This window comes from Triturus cristatus, chromosome 7 (genome assembly GCF_964204655.1).
Source record: "Triturus cristatus chromosome 7, aTriCri1.1, whole genome shotgun sequence".
Taxonomy (NCBI): Eukaryota; Metazoa; Chordata; class Amphibia; order Caudata; family Salamandridae; genus Triturus; species Triturus cristatus.
Window position 1 is genome coordinate 1,362,740,312 of NC_140590.1, and position 16,873 is coordinate 1,362,757,184.

Sequence of the window (16,873 nt, forward strand, 5' to 3'; positions counted from 1 at the left end):
CTATACGTAGGAGGGCGGGATACAACATGGCATAAGAAATGTCCTCAGATTGGAGAAATTTCTTAACTGTTCCAAACTCCCGCCTTGCAGCCTGGACAGCAACCGTGAAATCGGGTAAGAAGCCAAGGAGTTCCCTTGATGTTCAATGACGCCTTTCTCTCTAGCCATTCTCAAAATAGAATCACGGTCCAAATAGTTTAATACGCAAGTAATTACGGGGCGGGGCGGAGCACCTGGCACAGGTCTTGCCGCCAGAGAACGATGTGCCCGCTCAACTATAAATATGGTGGATAAGTTCTCAGGCCCAAAGACATCCTTTATCAGAGTCTCAATGTAGGTTTCCATCCTTTCAATGTTCGTCGATTCCGGCAGGCCGGTAATTCGAAGATTATTTCAGCGAGACCGGACCTCTAAGTCCTCGTTCTTTGCCTGAATGAGCGACAGCACTTTCTCCATGTTAAGGGCCTTGTCAGCTACCTCACTTGTTTTTTTTTAACACAATTTTTATTAGGTTCCGATTTGCCAGCATGTGTATACAGTCAGTAAATTATTGAGTACATATCATAATAGCATCTCATTGTATCATTACAGTAGGGTATTTCTGTGTCCGTTCGCACAGTACCCTCGGAGCAAAAAGCGAAACCCATGTTTTCTTTATAAGAGAACCACAAACATGACTTACAATAACAAAAGGCAAAAATAAATTAAAGCAGAAAAGGAAAACCCACCCGCTAAAAACCCTCCCCCCCCCCCCCCCTCCCTGGTCCATTAGTCCACACAGTAAAATAAGGCTCAGCTACCTCACTTAACACATCTTCTGTTAAGGAAACCCGCTGCTCTATCTCCCCCATTCTAGTGTTCTGCTTCTCAAGCTGGGAAGACATGTGATTCAGCCAATGGTTCACAGCAGCCATAATGCACTCTATGGATTGCAGGCTTTTCTGCATAGCTAACAGAGTTACCTCCAGCGTGGTCGGGCCGTCCCCCTGGACGTCCGCCTAAGAGTCAGAGGCTGCCTTTTGTTGGGATTTGCTGGGCTTGCGTGCCTCAAATGTGTTTGCAGTAAGCAAGTTGTAGGCCAAATAAAAAGACGCAAAGTATAGTAGACCAGCACAGGGCTGCGACTCCTATTCCACTGCCTCTTTTACTCAACTGACACAGGAATACACTAGTGTGCCAATGGGCCCTGAATAGCAACACAATATGTTCACAATTCAAAAGGTGCAATTCTCGCTCGTGTGCAATCTCCCGTGCCCGCTCGGCCCACAAGAGAAGAACACTGGCTGTCGCAGAATAGAGTCACTCGCCTCCTATGCGGGCCCCAAGTACATCAGCGCAGGCTGGGCGGAGTGCAGTGCTGCCAAGCCAGGCCTAAGGGTGGAACACCGCAGGCACACAACTATAATCACCCAGCAAGCAGGTATGCACAATTGAGCGCAGATGAGGGGGTGTATGCAGGTTCAGTCCAGCTGGCTACGAGTGCATGTAGTGCAACTACCGGGCCCCGGGCGCAGCACCCGAAGACAGCAACACTCGTAGAGATAGCAGTGCCTGTTGCGGGATTTGTGTGGGCCCAGTGCAGTAATTTGTGGGTACGAGGAGGGTGGCACAGCCCCCAGGCCTCAAACGCTGTACCAGAAAAGTGCAGGCTACCCCTCAGCCCGCCACACGCCATGCAACCAGGCCACGATTTGCAGGCCGCAACCCAGTGCCCAGGCCCTCACCCGCCTCCGTAGCAGTAGGTTCAGGCAGGGCCGCAACCCGCTTTCCACCGCCCGCTGCAGGTTCCTGGGATCTTCAGTGGCGATACCGGGCTCTCGTGGGGCAGCTCCACTTTAGCTCACCGTCGTCCTCCACAGTCCACCAGCTGAGACAGGCGGCTCTGACGAAGGCGACGCTCCTGGAGGCCTGCCGCCCAGCCCATGACAATGCGAGGCAATGGGTCAGGGCCTCTGCAGGGGTTGTCCAGTCAGAGACGCCGCCCGGTGTCCCGGCCAGCCGCCGTTGCCTCCACCTTCAAGCTGCAATGCAGAGCGGGCCCACAGTTGTCGATCACCCTCCGCCGGGCCGAGGACGACACCACAGTTCCACGGGTGCAGGTTCGGTCATCTTTCCCGGGACACAGCTGCTATGCAAGGATCATCATGCGTCCAGCCCCCGTGCACTCACTAGACTCCAGAGTCGGTGGCGATCACAGACAGCCTCACCGTCCACGGCCGGCAGCGTGTTTCAGTGCCGGGCAGTGCAGCTGCCATTTTACGCACCACAACGGGCGGGCCGTGCATCTCGGATTTCAGCCCAGTCCGTCTGACACCAGCAGCTCCCAGGACCCCCACCGAGCGTGGGGATGTTCTGCTCCACAGGGCAACCATAATCGCAACGGTGATGCAGTGATTAGAAGCAGATATTAAGCGGATAGACGATCAGCCGGCAGAGCTGCACTAAGGTGCGGCCATCTTGCCTGGCGCCCTCTAGCGCCCTCCCTGTGTCACGATATTTAAAACTCTGTATTAGTGTAAGTCGACATTTCCAACTCGATATTTTGACTGAATACCAAACCTGAAGAGGTCATGTACTCACGCTGAGAACACAACTGCCCAAAATCATGGACAACTCCAAATCCAAATTGGCTGTCCATGAATATGGTGACTCCCTATTGTTCAGTAATGCTGCAAGCCCTAGTAAGTGCAATACATTTAGCCACTTGTGCTGAATACACTCCTTTCAACCATAATGCTTCAACTACACCCACCACAGTACAAATGACATATGCAGCTCGCAAAGAACCTCCAGAGTCTCTCAGGCAGGATCTAGCCACAAACAACACATGATCTGATTCAGGCAATGGGACATCTTGAATGTCAGGACGTGGTTTGGTACACAATTCAGTCACATCCAAACAACCACGATCCGTTTCATCAATCACAACTTCATGGCCAGGCAAAGGCATCAAGATAGCTGGATTCTAACTTATGCATCTCGTCACTGTCACATTTTCTGCTCCCAGAATCACTTGCTCATACTTAGTCAATTGACTACTTGTAAGATGTTGCGTTCTAGTACGAGTAAGCAAAATCTCAACTGAGTGTGGCACATACACTTTCAAAGGATGACTCATCACAATGTTTTGACACTGTTCCAGGCTCACAGAAGTTGCAGCAACAGCGTTCAAACATCCAGGTAATGCAGCAGCTACAGCACCTAACGTAGCTGAAAAGTATGCAACAGGTCTGTGTGCAGTTCAATGCATTTGCGTTAGAACTGATAGTGCGCAACCTTCACACTCACTGAAAAACAAGGTAAAACTCTTGTTAAAGTCAGGCATTCCCAATGCTGGAGCTCGACACAAACTATCCCGCAGTTTATTATAAGAGCACATGCCTTCCTCGTCCTATTGGATCAGACACATCTTTGTGTGTAATTTTTTGAAGTGGCTGGCTATCAGGGAAAAGTTTGGTATTCACTGCCTGCAATAATCAACCATTCCCAGAAACATGCAAACCTCTTTTTGTGTACTTGGTGTATTAATTTGCAAGATAGCAGTGATCCGATCTGGTGACACTTTTCTGACTCCTTTTTCAATGCGGTGTCCCAGATAAAGAACCTCTCTTTTACAGAATTGGATCTTTGCTGGTGACACCTTACGTCCACTTATTGCCCAATGATTTAATAAAGCAATAGTGTCATAAACAGAAGGCTCTTTGATTCCAGATGCGACCAATAAATCATCTATGTATTGCACAACAAAGTGTGATTTGGCATCCCTTATGATTCCAGATTTCTTTTCAGTATCTGGTTGAAAATCGAAGGACTCTCTGTATACCCTTGTGGAACTCGGCACCATGCCAAGATACGGTTTCCGAACCAGAAAGCAAATAAATATTGGCTATCTGGATGCAAGGGGATAGAGAAGAATACTAGGCACAAATCAGTCATTGAAAAACATTCAGCCTCACAAGAAATCTGATATGGAATTACAGCTGGATTTGGCACAACTGGACAACACAGTATCACAATTTGGTTGATTTTTCATAAATCTTGCATGATTCTATATTTCCCAATTGGTTTTTCGAATACCCAGGAGTTACATGGACTTCCAAAAATCTCTCTCAAAATTGCTTGCTCAATCAGAGCCTCAATCAAAGGTGTTATGCCTACAATGGTTTCAGGACTCAGATTATAAGATGGAGTTCTTGGAAATTCTGCATTTGAGTTCAATGTGATTCGAATTGGAACCACTCCGTTAATCAGGCCAGTGTCCTTTCCTGTAAAATCCCAAGCCTCCAGTAAAACTGTATTTTGTAACTCAAGTGGCAAATTATTTTCAGTCAATAGGGGATATAATCCCTCTACTTCTGTTTTCTGTTTGGCCATCTTAAATACCACATCGTCATCATTTGTATGGAATTCTATTCCCCTAACTGTACAATAGATGGAACAATTCAATTTGCACAAAAGGGCTCATCCTAAAAGATTCACCGGACTGGAATCAGACACCACACATTTATGTTAATCTTCAAAATACCCCATTTGTATCTGTACAGGTGTTGTCACTGGGGTTGATATCCATTGATTAGACACTCCTACAACTTGGATTCTTTCTCCAGAGAGGGGTAGGTTGGGAATTTCCACAGTTCTCACAGTGGAACGGGTAGCACCAGTCTCTACAAGTATTGAAATAGGTATTCCATTTACCTTGCCAACCACATAGGGACCACTCTGATCTACCTCTAATGATGCACCAAGCATGCATTCCTCCTCCTCTCTCAGGCACCATCATTGGGACATCTCTGAATCACTGTCATCGATCTGCACCAAGTACTGTGATGCCACTTCCGTATTTGGACTTACTTGATCATTGGTATAAAAATCAATGTTTGCATTGTATTTCGGCACTTGTCCATTCAACTGAGGCATTGGAGCTTGTGGCATATTCTGATTTTGAGTTCTCTGTCTCGGCCCTGGCTGATTCTGCATCTCACTATTCATTTGTGGCTGCATCACTCCCTCCGATACCATCTGCCCATTCAACTGATTAGCTGTATTGAACTTACACTTGCACCTCCAATGCCCGCACTTGCCGCAAATGTGACATGGATTTGTCTTTTTCAACATTTCCAGCTAGGTTCCCCTTCCTCTTCCTTGAGGCACAAAGGTCTGCGGCTGATTTCCTGCTACACCTGGCATTCCCATAGTTGTTTGACCATTTCCCCACATCATACCTGGAAAGTCTGTATCAAAACCCACATATTGGGTCCGATTCCGATCCTGTATTTTTTTTCCCGTAGGACTCGTATCCGTATGTTTTTCCGTACGAATCGTACAAGTCCCGTCCGACCCGTGAAGTACGATTCGTATAGGAAAAAGTATATACGGATTGGCCCGATCCGTACGAATCGTAGCGGGAAAAGTTGTACGAGACGGACCCGGACACTTTTCCTTACAAATCGTAAAAAGACAGTCCGAGCGTGCAAGTACGATCCGGACCGGCTTTCCGCTTTACGAATCGTACGGAAAACGTCCCGTACATGGGGAATGACTTGTACATACGCAATGTTGTTGTACGCACCAATGTTGTATTACGCACCGTACATACGCAATGGCGGTGTACGCACCGTACATACGCAATGTTGTTGTACGCACCAATGTTGTAGTACGCACCGTACATAGCAAAAGCGGTGTACGCGGCGTACATAGCAATGGCGGTGTACGCGGCGTACATACGCAATCTTGTTGTACGCACCAATGTTGTAGTATGCACCGTACATAGCAATGGCGGTGTACGCACCGTACATAGCAATGGCGGTGTACGCACCGTACATATGCAATGGTGGTGTACGCACTGTACATAAGCAATGGCGGTGTACGCACCGTACATAGCAATGGCGGTGTATGCACCGTACATACACAACGCATGGGGGTGTGTGCCTGTACGACTCATACCCCTGTACCGTACTGAACCACGGACACTGTAAAACAGCACAAGGAGGGTCTATTCGACTCACACAACACCACAAAACACGTCTACAGTGCACAAATTATGGAAATGATTGACCTGGACACATCCAAACAGGCAAACAGAGGGGCAAACTCACAACCACCCCTTATAACACACCCACCAAAAATTCAAACTGATGCCCACCCACAAATGGACCAATAAAAAGGGCCCACACACACAAACCATGAGCCTTTGCAACAGACTCACTGCAGCTAGAGAGCACACACTAACAACTGCACCCATCCACCGATATGCACCGTCACAAAACCTCCTTCACACATACCATATCCCTCTTCACATTCACACCCACACCGTCACATTCAGACCCACACACCCACAACCATCCACACCCTCACCCCACACCATGCCCACAGACAAGAATCCAAAGTTCACAAGGGAGGAGCTGGAGATCCTTGTCAATGAAGTCATCAGAGTCGAGCCACAGCTGTTTGGAACATTGGTCAGACAGACCAGCATAGCTGAAAAATCACGCCTGTGGCAGAGGATTGTCGATAGGGTGAATGCTGTTGCACCCATCAGAAGGACCAGGAATGAATGCCAAGCCAGGTGGTACAATCTGCGGAAAATGAATGATGACTACGCCCAGAGCAACATCACTGGAGGTGGTGCGCCCCGCAGACCAGTACATTTCCATCCCTGGGAGGAGAAGGTGATGGCCCTGCTTCTGCCGGTGGGAGTACATGGACTGCAAGGACTTCCAGAGCCTGGTGAGTACACAAACAACTTAGGTAACATGGGGGTAATGGCATCCACACCCCAACTACACAAAATGCACGCAACTACCCCCAAGCCCACACCGGCCAAAACCACAGTAAAAAATAACGCTAATGCCACTAACATGTGTATACTCCATTGAGAAAGGAAGGCCATGCTATGTCCCATGCTACATGAAGCAGCAACCCAAGAATGCATGTCCAGTATGCTGGGAGGGTGGGTGGCACAAAACACACTGTTGAACTCCAAATCAGACACAATTGCCCTCATCCCATATGGCCCAGGTACATACCCATGCACCATGCGCAATGCACAGGGATTGGGAAAGTACTGACAAGATAGCTCACACTTGACCCGGGTGTAGGCAGCAAAAGGCCCTCCTGTGACCAGTGCAAACACAAACACCAAGACAACAAGGTCAGATATCTATGACAGGAACTCACACTCACTGTCATGGCAGCATGCTCCATGGGGGGACAGCTACATCACCTGGGAGCCCCAGTGCCAAATCACACTACACCCACCAGCAGGCCCTGTCACACACACCCCTTACACAAGCAGACACCCCCGGGACAGGCAATGGATTTACCCACTGTCACAATGGACATGTAACACAACAACACCAATGCATAGACAAAGAAGCATCCAAGCCAAAAATCTACATGTCAAAGACTCAGGAGAACATATCAATCTGTCCCCCGCAACATACCCATCCACAAGTGAACATTGAGGAGAATGCTAGGCACATACAACTACCTGGAGGAACAGTGCCAACTTGAATGTGTATGATACATGTATGTTGCATGAAACAGCATTAACATTGTCTGTCTCTCACACATAGAGCAACGTGATGAATCTACCCCCAACAATGGGGGTGAAGATTCACAGTCCCTGGCCCGAGAGGAACCTGATCCCACCGGCAGCGACGCCTCTCAACATTCCGCGTATAACCCCGACCGACCTGGACCCTCTGGTGTCCAAGCCCCTGCAGAACCTGGTTCAGGACCATCTGTGCCAACCACCACCCCCATTCCTGCCACATCCGAGGAGACACCGAGGAGCCCTGCCCGCAGTGAATAACTGAGCCAGTCTGACCAGGAGGGACAAGGATCGCTGGGCACCCAGGAGCAGGCAGACAACACCGCCACTGCCATCCCTCAGGGGTCCCGTAGTCCCGATGTGCCCACAACGGCAGGCCAGGCTCGTGTGGGCAGGGGTGGTGGGAGTGGAGGCAGGCGGAGGCGAGAACCTGACCAGCCAGCTGAAGGGACCAGTATGTCACACATACACAACATCATGGAGGCATACCGGCGTGACACCAGGGAGTTCAGCCAGGTAGTGGTGACCCTCACAGAGATCAAGAACCAGCAGGCCGAGCAACACGCCAGTCAACAAGAACACCAAGGACGGATGGAGGCAAGACTGGCTGTGCTCCTGGTGGTGCAAAGGGACATAAGCCATTCACTCCGTCGGATCGCCGACAACATGGCCAATCCTCCCTGTGCCACCAGGCGAAGACCCCCACCAGCCACAGGGAGGGAGGAGGAGGAGGATTCGTCCGACGGAGCGTCCCAAGCATCGTCAAGGCCTGCATCTGAGGGTCCCCGGAGGAAGGTGGGTCGTCCACGGAAAAGACCGTGAGAGGCAGCGGACCATCCACATCTCCCAGTTCACCTGGCCTGGCACCTGGCCTTCATGTGCGACAGCATCACCTCATTGACTGACATCATCTGCCACATGGACCTGCTAGTCATAGTCTGACTAATGATACCAAACAATGTGGTCTGGACTCTGATGACTTCAAATGGCAAGGATCCCATCTCCCCCTGTGAACTTTGGATTCTATGGTCCCTGCATTGCACCTTTTTTAGTGCACAAATCAAGCCACAGAGATATAATTAAATAATTAATACGTGAAATGTTATGTTGCAGTCATTTAGCATGAGTCCACAACATACGTGTGAGGATATGTCAAAGTATGCCTGAGTGTGGAACTAACTCCAGCCATCCATACACTTGGATCTGAGTCCGGTCGAGGACACACATGTGTCTCAATGCATCACTAAATACAGACATGCAGCCCAATACTCACCCGTGATGGCCTCAAGCTGCTGAGGGGGGCTTGCAATACTGCTCAGACAGACCAATTTGGAAGAGTATCATGAAGGTGTAGAGGTCATGGGTCATGGGTCATGTTGATGTGCCCGGGGAGGGAGTCCCAGGTCTGTTTGGTGAGGTGTGAGAACTATCTCCTGCATGCAGTGTTTATGTGGATGTGATGAATGGTGGCCAGGGCAAGGTGGGCTGCATTGAGTTGGGCCAACGGAGTGTTGGATGACCGACGTCCAAGGTTTGTTTTGGTTCTGGGGTTGTGGACTGCCTCCTGAGTGTGGTTGAGGAGTCTGAAGGTGATTCTGCAGCAGACAGTGAGCCATTCTAGCTATCTCAGGTGGACGGTGATGTGGCTGGGGCTGGGGATGGGGATGCTGAAGATGAGGTGTGCGGAATCACCCTGGATGTGGACAAGTTCTCCTGCAGTTTTGCTGTTGTTCTACATAGAGGCCGGTGCTGTAGTTTAGCCGGCTGGTGTCGTGGACCTGGGGGACGGTCTGTCTTGCCTTGTAGTGGATCTACTCGTGGATCATTTGCAGCATGCGGAGGGTGTTGCAGCATGAGGTACAGATGGTAGTGAGTTGCATGGTAATTGTCAGCGATGGGTCCATGATGAACACCAGCTTGCGTGCGTGGCCACTGGGTGCTGGTGCGGTGCCCAGACCAGTGGGACACAAGGAGTTGACACAGCCGTAAGGGGACAATCCTCAGATGATGACCTCAGTCCTGTCCAAGTCCAGCCTCAGGTGGCTGATGTTCAGCCATTCGTCAACGGATCTCATGCCTTCTTGAAGTTTGGATCTGGCAATGTCTGGCTCTTTGGTGAGTTTGAGGAGCAGCTGGGTGTGACTGGCATACGAGATGATGATGAGGTCGTGTGCGCATGTGATGGTGGAGAGGGGGGTCATGGAGACATTGAAGATCGTCACGCTGAGAGAAGAGCCCTGGGGCATTGCTGGTGAGCTAATTTCTAATTGATTCCTGGGCCCTCCTCTGGATACCAGTGTTGGAGATGTGTGAGCTGACAGTGTGATAGCACATGGTGTACAATGCCGTTGAGAGGTCAAGGGGGGTGGGCTCACCATTGTTGAGCAGGGCAAAGTTGTCGTTGGTGGTGGCAATGATGACGGTTGCAGTGGTGTGATTACTGTGGAATATGGTGTGGTGCCGGTTGCCTGGAGCTGGTTGCGTGGAGGAAATTTGTCAGTTGCTTGTTGAGTGTCTTCCGGATGACATTTGCTGGGTATGAAAGCAGGGTGATGTACCAGAAGATCCTACGGTACTGCCGTCCGTTGTGTAAGAAGGGCCTGGGTCTCTGCATGCCTCCAGCACCCATGGAATGTGGCTAACTCAAAGGAGACATTCAGGACGCGCTGGACGTGGGCTTCAAGGATGGGGAATGATGTGGTTGAGATGTTGTGTGGGAAGGGGCCTGATGGAGAGCCAGAGTGGATGGTGCACATGAGCCAGGTGGTGTACTTGCTGCTGACGGGAGTCCAGAACCTGAGGGGGGTTTGTCCTGCGGATAATAGTGCTGTCTGCCTCTGTGTGCCAAGGCTGTTGTGTATGGCCATGAGCTAGCAGTGGTACAAAGTTGCAAGGGATGTGATCTGCCTTGCAAGGGTGGGGTGTCTTGGATGGAGATCTGCTGTCAGTTCACTCACAATGCTGATGAGCTCCTTGATGTCGTGTGTTTTGGTGTCTCAGCACTATCTGAAGGATCTCCACTTGTCCTTGCTGATGATATGGTGATGGCTGTGTGTGGTCTTTTCCAGGCCTGTAAGGTAAATGATGGCTCTTTGTGTTGCAAGGTGTGCACAAGAGTCCGGCTACGTCTGTAGGAGTCCAGTAGGTCTGCCTTGTCCCAGGTGCCTTAACTATTGTTGTGCTTCAGAGGAAAGTCCGTCAATGTGGCAAGATTGTTGGATCAGTTGCTGATCCAGTGCGTGAGGTTTCAGGGTGTTGCGTTTGTGTTGTTTTGAGTGTCCCACACAGCTTGTCTGTGGTGACTTACATCAAGCATTTTTGGGGGATCGTTAGCAGGGTGTGGGGCAGTGTGTTGCTTGTCGGAGATGTTGATTAAAATGTTGATGGACCAATGATGGATGGTGGCCCCCAGCCACATGTAGCCTGTGGAGGTGAGGGCGTGCGTGCAGATGTACGTGTTGATGGCTTAGCGCAATTGTGGATGTAGGCCTGGATATCTGTAGATGAGTGTTACTCTGAGGGTTGCCAGGGAGTTTCTGCAAACCCGGATTTGTGACTCTGAGGGTGTACTTGTGAATAAATTTAATTTCATCCTCCGGGATTCTTGGTGCCGTCCCGACGGGTGATCTTGTATCCGTCTGAGATGGCAATGAAGAAGTCGTGTGCTGAGGATGCTTATGTCCAGGTTACTGTCATGAAGGTGATGTGTGGGCCTGTTGTGTTGAGGAGGTAACAGAGTCCAATGGCATGCTAGTGGACGGAGCGGGAGTGGAGTAGGAGGCACATGACCTGGTTGTTCTGACAGGGTCTGGTAGGCTGGGCAGTGCTGTGTAGGAAGTTTGAGTTGCACACTCAGCATGCGAAGGTATTTGTATGTGCGCTTAGGGGTTGCCTGATAGCAGGTGGATGATTGTGTGGAGGACATTGCTTGGAGGTTGGCTGCAGCATGAGCCTGTTGTGTGACGTGGGTTATGCAAAGACCAGAGGCTCGGGTACTGTGCACGTTGCAGGCGCAGACGGTCCTGCATTTGGCACGGCGTTGGCGCAACAGTGGAACAGACAAGCTGCTGGCTGCATTAAGAATGGGTGGAGGGGGGAAGGAAGGAGCATTTTGGAGGCGTGTGGGTTGCAGAATCATGGCACTTGGCGGGGCGGTGCCGCAGGTGACGCAGCAGCAGGCGGAAGGGGTGAGAAACTAGGCAAAAAGTAGCACACAAAGACAAGGAGGTCAGAAAGGCACAGTGCAACAGGTGTATGTAAAGGAAGGAGTGTCAGGTAACTCATGGGTCACTACGAGAAAATGTATGACCAATCACCAAAAATGACAGTCACAGGGTCAGGCAACAAAATGCGGAGCTGCGCACAGGAGACACACCATCAGAACGTGTTCACGTCCCGTTGTGTGGAGCAACCTGCACAAATACATACACAACCAGGGACTTCATGCACAAAAGATATTATTAGCCATGAATAACTGCATGCATGTTGCCGAAGTACACATACACATATGCTCAATATTTGACAAGTATGCCATAGATGACACATGCAAACTGGGAAGAGAGCTGCAGTGACAGAGATGAGGCACTTTGGATTGTGCTGAACACCTTTATTCCACATACACACACAAAGGGAAATGCATCCATGTGAACAGACTCACAGGTCAGTTGACAGAACATGTGGGACATACGCTGGACCCCTCCTTCACTACACGGATGATGTCAATCCCAATGAACTGGCACACAAGTCAAGGGGATGAGCCAAACACATCCTGCTGCACACCGAGAGGCTGCAATTCCCCATAGAGCCTGTTGTTGTGATGTCCCACACTATGTCCACCCGTAGCATCCGCAATGTTTCAGAGGCAAGGTTTACACACATTGATGCCTTCATCAGACACCACACTCCACTACAGATGACAGTCAAGAAGGGTGACTCTCATGTCATGGGAGTGATGCTACATGTTATATGCTCCATGGTGAGAAGACATGTATGCATGGTACCACAACATGCACAGAAGCAGGCCCACACATTCCCAACCCGTACCACCACCAAAAAGCCTTGCTGCTATCCTTACCCAAACTGACATTTCCACATGTCCGTGCATGGAACACTGATTCAGCACACGTTGCAATCCTCATGAGGAATAGCAGGAGGACAAAGATGACACGAGCAGACAACAGGCGCAAAAACCTGGGAATGACAGACACACAAGAAGTCACTTAAAACAATTCTCGCCACACACATGGACATTTACAAAACATGAACAATGTTGGACACATGTAAATTTCAAAGAAAGTCTCTCCGCAAAACTGTGTGGCATGACATCATCACTCGAGTGACACATCAGAACACACATCAAAGTCACTTTGCATTCAGTCAGCTGGACACACACTTTGCAACACATGCCACTCAATGCTACAAGCTTGCACACTCATACCCAGTGACTCACCATTATGAGAAGAAGTTGCGTATGAGCTGACTCCGGATATCATCCTCTTCCTCCTCCTCATCACTAGCCTCTTGAGCAAGCCCTTGATCCTCCACGGGTGGATGTTCCTGCTCATCCGGATCCAGGATGAGTGGCACTGCCTTCTCAACTGCCATGTTGTGCAGAATGCAGCACACGAGGAAGATTCGGCAGACCTTCTCCGGGGCATAAGGGAGGGACCCGCCTGTCTTGTCCAGGCACCGGAATCGGCTCTTCAGGAGGCCAAACGTCCTCTCAATCACTCGCCTGGTCTGCCCGTGTGCATTGTTGTACCTGTGATCTGCAGCTGTTCTTGGGTTGCGGAGAGGTGTCATTAGCCATGGCATTTTGGGATATCCAGAGTCCCCTACATGGAAACATCATGTAAAAAAGTGGGTCAGGAGATGCCGGAAGAGCCAAAGATACCGCAACACACAGGACAAACAGAGTATACCCACCAACAAGACATGCTCATTCGTTGTGCAGCCGCAGCATCATTTGTGGCACCCTGCTACGCCTCATGATGTAGGCATCGTGTGCTGATCCTGGAAAACGTGTACAGACATGGGAAATCAGCATGTTAGCAAGACACACCACAAGGGCATTTATCGAGTGGTAATGTTTTCTATTGCGATAGGCTTGTTCCTGTGCCTGTGGTGGTACATGTGTACCATCAATGGACCCAATGACATGGGGCATCCCTCCCAGGGCATAGAAATCACCCTTGACATCTGTCAACTCCTCAGGAGTTGGAAATGTGATGAATTCATCAAGGTGCTCCAGCATGGCTGCTAAAACATCACACAGGAAATGGCTGAACATTGTCTGTGACATGCCACCAACATCAGCTATGGTGAATTGAAACGTACCTGTGGCAAAAAAATGTAGGGCTGCCATCACCTTCATCTTTGGGGTCAGCGCAGTAGGATACCTGTGTCGCGGTTGGAGGTGTGGTGCCAGCCTGTCGGTCAAGTCCTCAATCAACTGTTGAGTGAATCTGTAACGTCGGATGCAGGCCCGTTCCCTCATGGCACCCAAGTCTGGCATTGGTCTTGGGACAGGTGGTGCCCTGCAAGACATTGTTTGTAAGAATGAAGATTGAGAGTCTGCCAATATCAATGTCAATGAACATAGCACATGCTACACTGCTAATACACATCAGGTAACTATGGAGTCGGGTGTGTGCAATACATACAGGACACATATACCAGCTTACTGGCACTCCAACAAAAAGCCAGATACACCTCTTGATTGTCAAGTCTACATGACATGTCCTGAAATGAGTTGGTGGCTAGTCTGAGTGAAGAGCCACAGATATCACCGGAGTGACACACAACCACATAGCTGCATTGGAAGGATGTCATCTCATCCACACAGCTGACTGCAAGGCACACGCACAGGTCACAAGGAATGTCAAATGTACATATCAAACACATTGTGATGAAGGGGTACACGTGACAAGAGAAAGACACAGCCATTGAGACAACGCAGACATGTATGACTGGGAAAATATGATGTCCGATGCACACAGACCCTACAGCGGTGGGAATCCACATGTGGCATGGTGTGCGTAGATTTGTCCCATGCCCATCTCCACGCAGACCCATGTTGGACGCACCAACAGCAGATGCAGTTGACGGAACACTGACATCAAGCTCATGGGAACACATGACACACACCTGACATAGTCACAAAGGGGCACGCAGATCGTGACATGTCAGTTGATAGAGTGTCCCTGTCCCTGGCATCAGGATACAGGTGCGGGTGGTGATGACTGTGCCATCCCACTGCTGCTGTGCATGACACAGTTGGACTACAGACACACGTGGCAAGTGTCAAGGTGATGAGTGCCACATAGTGCCCCATCACACATGACATGTGTCCACAGGTCATCACACATCAATTGTGCAACTAGATGAGATGACCTGTGCAATATCACTGGCTGCCACACCTAGGGCCTGCACATAACAGTATGCAATGACAAGTACTTGATGGACATCCTTGTGCAACTCGTAGCCCTCCATTCCTGGCATGTGTGCGCCTGTATTACCATTGTAAGCGTGTGAAATGCGTACTCGTACGTGTGAACCAGTGCGTACCCGTAGGTGTCAAACGCACTGTATTACCAGTGCGTACCCGTAAGTGTCAAACGCACTGTACTACTAGTGCGTACCCGTACGTGTGAACTAGTGCGTACCCGTAGGTGTCAAATGCACTGTACTACTAGTGCGTACCCGTACGTGTGAACCAGTGCATACCCGTAGGTGTCAAACGCACTGTACTACTAGTGCGTACCCGTACGTGTGAACTAGTGCGTATCCGTAGGTGTCAAACGCACTGTACTACTAGTGCATACCCGTACGTGTGAACTAGTGCGTGCCCGTACGTGTGAAACGCACCGTACACCCGCTATCATCGCGTGTGTACGCTTCGTTTCACCATTGTACTTGTGCCATAGGGGTACGTGTGAAACGCACCGTACACCCGCTATCATCGCGTGTGTACGCTTCGTTTCACCATTGTACTTGTGCCGTAGGGGTACGTGTGAAACGCACCGTACCGGTGTATGGATTTCAAAATTACATAGGGGACACATAAGGGACAAGTATTAGGCCCTAAATGCATGCTGGTTGTCATGGAGACAGAGTTTTCAGTTGAAAAGTGTCGATCATGTGTCCTGGAACAGTCAGTTGGCCACAAAATACAATGTTGCAAAGTGGTTGTTGACTTGACATGATGCTCAAAATTTGAACGATGCGAATGCTGTCATTGGTGTATGTTTAAAATCATTGGTGTATGTTTAAAGGGATTGGAGTAAACGTAGGATGCGAATGAGTCTGACCAATCACTATGTACTCCTCTAAATGAATGCCCCTCAGCAAGACAGATATAAGGTAGCCAGAACCCATGAGAGGGCAGTGGCCTGCACAACTTTCCAGTCAACCACACTGCTGCTGTCTCTGCTTCCTCTGGACCATGTCACGTACTGTGGAGAGGGCCCAGCCATTCACCCAGGAGGAGAATGAAGCCTTGCTGGACGTCCTCCTCCCACAGTACACCAAGCTGTATGGGAGACCAGGGGAGAAGGTGAGGGCTGGGTCCACTAACTTTGCCTATGCACCTGTTGTGTGACTGTCAATATTGTGTCCAGGTGGGACAGACATGCAATGTTGTTTAGAGTGGGTCCCAGGGGAGGACATGCTGATGTCTCTCATGCAGAGCATGATGTAGTTCCTGTGTTCACTCCTCACTTGCATTGTGCTAACTGTGACTTTCACTGCATAGTGCATGACACTTTCAGCCTGGCAAATCCTTGGTGTTTTTTTTTCCTATTGTCCTGAGGTGATTCAGTAGTCCCCACAGTGTGACAGGTGACTGTACCCACAGATGTGTGAGTTGAGTGGCCCTGTGGTGTGAGTGTACAAATTATGTGTACGACCTCATGGACATTGATGTGTGTGAATGTTCCTTGTCATGTGGGTGAGTGTCTATGTGAAGTGTTGCACCACAGCTGCATGGAGGAGGCAACAGATCAACCCATCTGATGTAACAAGTAAGCCGTGCTGTGTGTCTGACTTGCAGAGCTAGCATGACACTGGCAAGTGGCACATGTGCAGAGTGAGGGTTGTATCCGCTGTTGTCAATGACAGGCGAGTGATCTGTGCTTGGGTGTGTCTGTCTAGTATGCTGATGGTGCGTCAGTGGAGTGGGACATGTGACTGCTTGGCACGTGCTGGCCTTCAGCCTGCTGTTGCATGTGCTGCACAGTGTGTGGCATGATCAGTGAGTGTGTCGCACCCCTCATGCCAACATGTTGACTTTCAATGCCATGTAGTGCATTGGGGCTTGCACAC